This window comes from Amblyraja radiata, chromosome 8, assembly GCF_010909765.2.
Source record: "Amblyraja radiata isolate CabotCenter1 chromosome 8, sAmbRad1.1.pri, whole genome shotgun sequence".
Lineage (NCBI taxonomy): Eukaryota > Metazoa > Chordata > Chondrichthyes > Rajiformes > Rajidae > Amblyraja > Amblyraja radiata.
Genome location: NC_045963.1, coordinates 2,929,734 through 2,936,508, shown reverse-complemented (window position 1 = coordinate 2,936,508; position 6,775 = coordinate 2,929,734). Strand labels below are relative to the sequence as shown.

At 48.1% G+C, this 6,775-nt stretch overlaps 1 protein-coding gene across 2 annotated transcripts in view; it reads left to right on the top strand.

Annotated features, from left to right (window-relative positions):
- The first annotated feature begins 310 nt into the window (after positions 1-310).
- tfb1m (transcription factor B1, mitochondrial) overlaps positions 311-6,775 on the top strand; it is a 44,607-nt gene continuing 38,142 nt past the window's right edge. The window contains exon 1 of one of the 2 annotated variants that reach the window (XM_033025048.1): positions 311-340. The gene's annotated coding sequence lies outside the window, so the exon portion shown is untranslated. Of the gene's footprint in view, positions 341-1,628; positions 1,649-6,775 lie in introns of those variants that run through there. The other variant, XM_033025049.1, reaches the window with a different exon arrangement.

Here is a 6,775-nt window from a genome sequence, read left to right as displayed (position 1 = left end):
TGCCAGTGTTAGTGCCAGTGCCAGTGCCAGTGCCAGTGCCTGTGCTTGTGTTAGTGCCAGTGCCGGTGCCGGTGCCAGTGCTTGTGTTAGTGCCAGTGCCAGTGCCAGTGCCGGTGCCGGTGCCAGTGCTTGTGTTAGTGTCAGTGCCAGTGCCAGTGCCAGTGCCAGTGCCGGTGCCGGTGTCGGTGCCGGTGCCGGTGCCGCGCGGCTGCGAGTGTAAGCCCGTCCCCTACAGCGGCACATCCCGCCCACGGGCGCTGTGAATGGTTCTTGTTGCAAGAAGCCGGGGCTGTGAATGGGCAGCGAAAGTGACGATCAGTGGCGTTGACGGCCGCGGCGGGTAAGATGGCAGCGGGCTCGCAGTGTGTGCACGCATGGGTGTTTGGAGCGGGTTTAGTTTGCAGCTTCATTGCCGTCTCGTCCACCCTCCCTCCCTCCCTCCCGTGCAGAGCTGCAGAGCCTCGGCGTGGAGTGAGAGGAGCGACCGCCGGTCTCCCTGTCCTGTCCTGCCCTGCCCTGTCCTGCCCTGTCCTGCCCAGCCCGGCCCGGCCCGGCCGGGAATAGGGTCGTGGTGGGGAAGTGCGGGCACTTGATCAAGGACCCTGCAAGAGGGGGGATTTATAAATGGGGCAGAGCAGATTGAGGCGATCAGGAATGTTGTGTTGCAATGAAACCCGAGGGGTAGAACTGCTGCACAAGTGGGTCTGGGGTCATTGAGATGAAGGGTCTGGGGTCATTGAGATGAAGGGTCGGGGGTCATTGAGAGGAAGGGTCCGGGGTCATTGAGAGGAAGGGTCCGGGGTCATTGAGAGGAAGGGTCTGGGGTCATTGAGAGGAAGGGTCCGGGGTCATTGAGAGGAAGGGTCTGGGGTCATTGAGAGGAAGGGTCCGGGGTCATTGAGAGGAAGGGTCTGGGGTCATTGAGAGGAAGGGTCTGGGGTCATTGAGAGGAAGGGTCCGGGGTCATTGAGTGGAAGGGTCTGGGGTCATTGAGATGAAGGGTCTGGGGTCATTGAGAGGAAGGGTCCGGGGTCATTGAGAGGAAGGGTCTGGGGTCATTGAGAGGAAGGGTCCGGGGTCATTGAGTGGAAGGGTCTGGGGTCATTGAGATGAAGGGTCTGGGGTCATTGAGATGAAGGGTCTGGGGTCATTGAGATGAAGGGTCTGGGGTCATTGAGAGGAAGGGTCTGGGGTCATTGAGTGGAAGGGTCTGGGGTCATTGAGATGAAGGGTCTGGGGTCATTGAGAGGAAGGGTCTGGGCATTTATATGCAAGGGGGATTCTGAATGAGGAGGAGCATTGGAAACAGGAAGAGGGGACAGGAACATGGAAGCAGTAACTGTGGGCACTGGAGAGGAAGGAAGGAGCAACACCCATGGGGAATGAGTATGAAGGATTTGACCCCAGAGTGGAGATGATGCTGGCAAGGATATGGTACCTAGAGTGAGGCCCAGCACAAATTGGAGGAACAGCACCTCATATTTCGCTTGGGCAGTTTACAGCCCAGCGTTCACTTCTCTAACTTCAAGTAACCCTTCCTTTCCCCCTCTCACCGTCGCTCCCCCTTCAGCCCCTGTCCCACTTAGGCGATTTTTTTTGGTGACTACAGGCTGTTGCCACATGGTTGCGGGGAGACGCCTGTATGGTCGTGAGTAGTCTCCTCTAGTCGCCTAAACAGTCGTAACGTTTTTCTGGTCGCCGCTGGATTTTGAAATGTTCAAAACTTTTCAGCAACTGTGGGCTTGGCGTAGCTTGTCTTCTCCTGACGTAGGTGCTGTCGTAGGTTGTCACCAGGATGATGCAGGTTGTCGCTAGGAGACGTAGGTTGTCGTCGGGTGCTGACTTTGGTGAATTCCTTTGGCGACTACCTACGTCAACCAGCGACAGGTACCGGCAACTGAATTAGTTGTCTCCAGTTGTTGACGACAGGGTCGTTGCTTGTCGTAGCTTGTCGGGGGTGGAAGTAGGTTGACTTTGGTTGTCGCCTGTGTGCCCGTAGGTGGACGTCCTAATGAGTTGTCGGTAGCTTGACGTCGACTAGGTGGTAGGTTGTCGTAGGGAGGAGGTCCAGTCGCCGCTTTTTAGGTCACCTGCTACGACTGTGACACTCGCCTAAAAAATCGTCTAAGTGGGTCAGACCCTTTCCCAGTTCTCTGACCAGTCTGACTGGCCCTTTGATTACATTTTATATCCATTTGGTTTGTTGTCACCTTTTCCGAGCTAACAATGTCCTATTCTACATTTTCCTACATCTCCATCTCTTTTGATGTCTCGTTTTTACACCTCACCCTTCCATATATCTGTGTCTCCCTCTCCCCTGATTTTCAGTCTGAAGAAAGGTCTTGACCCGAAACGCCATCTATTCCTTCTGCGTGTCCCACTGAGTTACTCCAGCCTTTTGTATCTATCTGAGGTATTGGCGAAATGGGGGTGGGGTCGGTTGAGTAAAGTGGTAATGAATGGCATGTTGGCCTTCATAACAAGAGGAGTTGAGTGTAGGAGCAAAGAGGCCCTTCTGCAATTGTATAGGGCCCTAGTGAGACCACACCTGGAGTATTGTGTGCAGTTTTGAGGAAGGACATTCTTGCTATTGAGGGAGTGCAGCGTAGGTTTACAAGGTTAATTCCCCGGGATGGCGGGACTGTCATATGCTGAGAGAATGGAGCGGCTGGGCTTGTATACTCTGGAATTTAGGATGAGAGGGGATCTTATTGAAATATATAAGATTTTTAAGACTTTAGACACGCTAGAGGCAGGAAACATGTTCCCGATGTTGGGGGAGTCCAGAACCAGGGGCCACAGTTTAAGAATAAGGGTAAGCCATTGGAGATGAGGAAACACTTTTTCACACAGAGAGTTGTGAGTCTGTGGAATTCTCTGCCTCAGAGGGCGGTGGAGGCCGGTTCTCTGGATACTTTCAAGAGAGAGCTTAATAGGGCTCTTAAAGATAGCGGAGTCAGGGGATATGGGGAGAAGGCAGGAACGGGGTTCTGATTGGGGATGATCAGCCATGATCATATTGAATGGTGGTGCTGGTTCGAAGGGCCGAATGACCTACTCCTGCACCTATTGTAAAAATGAATAAGTAAATTAATAAACATTTTTAAATCACTTGCTTGTTTAAAGACCTATGGATAAAGATTTTAAAAGGCAGGTAAAGTTAAGATTTTTGTTCTTTTTAAATGTTATTGGTCTATTACAAGGGAGACACAATGGCACAGTAATGCTGCTGCCTCACAGCACCAGGGACCCTGGTTCGATCCTGACTTTGGGTGCTGCCTGTGTGGAGTTTGCTCTGTGACAGTGTGGGTTTGCTCCGGTTTCCTCCCACATCCCAAAGACATGTGGGTTTGCAGGTTAATTGGCCTCTGAAAATTGGCCCTTATGTGTAGGGAGTGAATTAGAAAGTGGAATAAGTTAGAACTAGAATGGGTGATTGATGGTCAGTGTGGACTTGGTGGGCTGAAGAACATGCTTCCATGCTGTATCTCTAAACTAAACTAAAAGACATACAGCGCAGAAAGAAGAGAAGTCATCAATTTTATTTCTATAGCATTTAAAAACAACTCTCATTGACGAAAGGTACACAAAAAAGCTGGGGAAACTCAGCGGGTGCAGCAGCATCTATGGAGCGAAGGAAATAGGCAACGTTTCTGGCCAAAACCCTTCTTCAGTCTGATCCCGATCAGTCTGAAGAAGGGTTTTGGCCAGAAACATTGCCTATTTCCTTCGCTCCATAGATGCTGCTGCACCCGCTGAGTTTCTCCAGCTTTTTTGAGTACCTTCGATTTTCCAGCATCTGCAGTTCCTTCTTAAACATCTCATTGACCAAAGTATTTTACATCAGTGCAGGTACTAACATGCTACAAACAGTGGTACATAGCTCAACAATACATACATAAATACATACATACAGAGCTCCCTCAGAGGACCTCAAGAAAGGCTTGAGAGTAGAAATGTTTTAAATCTAGACTAAAAGCCCTGTCCCACTGTACCAGTTCATTCAAGAGCTCTCCCGAGTTTTAAAAAAAAATCAAACTCGTGGAAGCACGTAGAATGTACATAGCGGGTACGTCGGAACTCGGGGACGTCTCTTAGCGACTCGTAACGCTAACGGCAGGTACTCGGGAAACGCGGTAAGTTCGGGAAGACTCGTGAAGATTTTTCAACATGTTGAAAAATGTCCACGAGAGCCCCGAGTACCTACGAACGGCTATTACCGTAATTCTCCGAGTTCGAATCAGGGCAAACTCGGGAGAACTCTTGAATGAACTCGTACAGTGGGACGGGGCTTTTAAAAGAGTTGATGGAGGGGGCAGTTCTGATGGGAAGAGGGAAGCTGTTCCATTTGTTAGGGAATCTGACAAAGCTTTGTAGGCGGTTTGGTCTCAAGATTTACATTGAGATCAATCCTGCTTTTTAAAAAAAAGTCAAGTTTGATACGTGATTGTGAGCATTCCATGTCATTTCAAACACCAGCTGTGTTTTAGGGAATTAGGGAATCATGGACTATTTTTGGTCCTTGATTTGAAGTTATGCTCCAAGTATCTGAAACATAAAAGATTATTAAGGGATTGGACACGCTAGAGGCAGGAAACGTGTACCCGATGTTGGGGGAGGCCAGAACCAGGGGCCACAGTTTACGAATAAGGGGTAAGCCATTTAGAACGGAGATGAGGAAAAACATTTTTTCCCCAAAGAGTTGTGAATCTGTGGAATTCTCTACCTCAGAGGGCAGTGGAGGCCGATTCTCTGGATGCTTTCAAGAGGGAGTTAGATGGAGCTCTTAAAGATAGCGGAGTCAGGGGATATGGGGAGAAGGCAGTAATGGGGTACTGATTGTGGATGATCAGCCATGATCACATTGAATGGCGGTGCTGGCTCAAAGGGCCGAATGGCCTACTGCTGCATCTATTGTCTATAAGTTTTATGTTGGTGCAAATCCAAAATCTTTGTAGACTCCGATATACAGCAATGAAAGTGGCCCTTTGACTCAATTCATACATAATGACCAAGTTAGTTCCATTTACCTGTGTTTAGCCCATATCCTTCTAAACATTTCGTATCCATGTACCTGTCCAAATGTCTTTTAAATGATGTTATTAAGCCGGCTTCAACTTCCTCCGGCAGCTCGCTCCATGCACCCACCATCCTTTAAACTTCAGTCTTTAGAGATATATCATGGAAACAAGCCCTCGGCCCACTGAGTCTGTGCTAACCAGCAATCTCGCCATACAGTAACACTGTCCTACACACTGGGGATAAACATAGAAACATGGAAAATTGGTGTAGGGGGAGGCCATTCGGCCCATCGAGCCAGCACCGCCATTCATTGTGATCATGGCTGATCGTCCCCAATCAATAACCCGTGCCTGCCTTCTCCCCATATCCCTTGATTCCACTAGCCCCTAGAGCTCTATCTAAATCTCTCTTAAATGTTCTCAATGTGGGGCGAGTCCAGAACCAGGGGCCACAGTCTTACAATAAAGGGGAGGTCATTTAAGACTGAGGTGAGAAAAAAACTTTTTCACCCCGAGAATTGTGAATTTATGGAATTCCCTGCCACAGAGGGCAGTGGAGGCCAAGTCACTGGATGGATTTAAGAGAGAGTTAGATAGAGCTCTAGGGGCTAGTGGAGTCAAGGGATTTGGGGAGAAGGCAGGCACGGGTTATTGATAGGGGACGATCAGCCATGATTATAATGAATGGCGGTGCTGGCTCGAAGGGCTGAATGGCCTCCTCCTGCACCTATTTTCTATGTTTCTAATATCTCTCTCTCTCCTGTACACCTGTGGATGTTCAAGAGAGTACTTGCTAATTTGACGAAATCTAGCCATTGAATTATTTCCCAAACCAGCTCTCAGTCATCAGCAGAGTGATGAGAGGAATCAGGTGACACCTACTAATGAATAATCTACCTGCCAGTGTTCAATTCAAGTAGTTCCAGCTATTCGGGCTCCTGACTTCTTCACAATGGTAATCCAGATAGGGCTGGGTTTTGCTGTAAGAATAATAATAAGATTACCTTTACTTTCCATTGAAGATAAACAAGGAAAGTAACAACAAAAAAGTGTTCTATTCATCCCATGATAATAATAATCTGCCAAACATCCTCTCTGCAACTAAAAGTTAAGTTATAAATTCATGTGATAAAAGCAGAATTAGACCATTCGGCCCATCAAGTCTACTCCGCCATTCAATCATGTCTGATCTATCTCACCCTCCTAACCCCATTCTCCGGTCTTCTCCCCGTAACCCCTGACCCCCGTACTAATAGAGAAAGTTTCACAGGATGGAATGTGTTCATCTGTGGTTCACGAGAAGATCTTTCTTAAGAAGTCAACAACTTTCATTTTTATCTCTTTTATTTTTCTATGAATGCAGTATTTATTTGTCTTTATTTCAGTTTCTGTACCTGACATGCCCTGAATTGATTATTTTACCTGGCAGCCTTTGATTAATTAATGAATTAATATTCTTCACCCTGGTTGCTCAATAAGAATAGAAGCTGGGAGGTCATGTTGCAGTTGTATAAGATGTTGGTGAGGCCGCATTTAGAGTATTGTGTTCAGTTCTGGGAATAGGAAAGATGTTGTCAAGCTTGAAAGGGTTCAGAGAAGATTTGCGAGGATGTTGCCAGGACTAGAGGGTGTTAGCTATAGGGAGAGGTTGAGTAGGCTGGGATTATATTCCTTGGAGCGCAGGAGGATGAGGGGGTGATCTTATAGAGGTGTATAAAATCATAAGAGGAATAGATCGGGTAGATGCGCAGAGT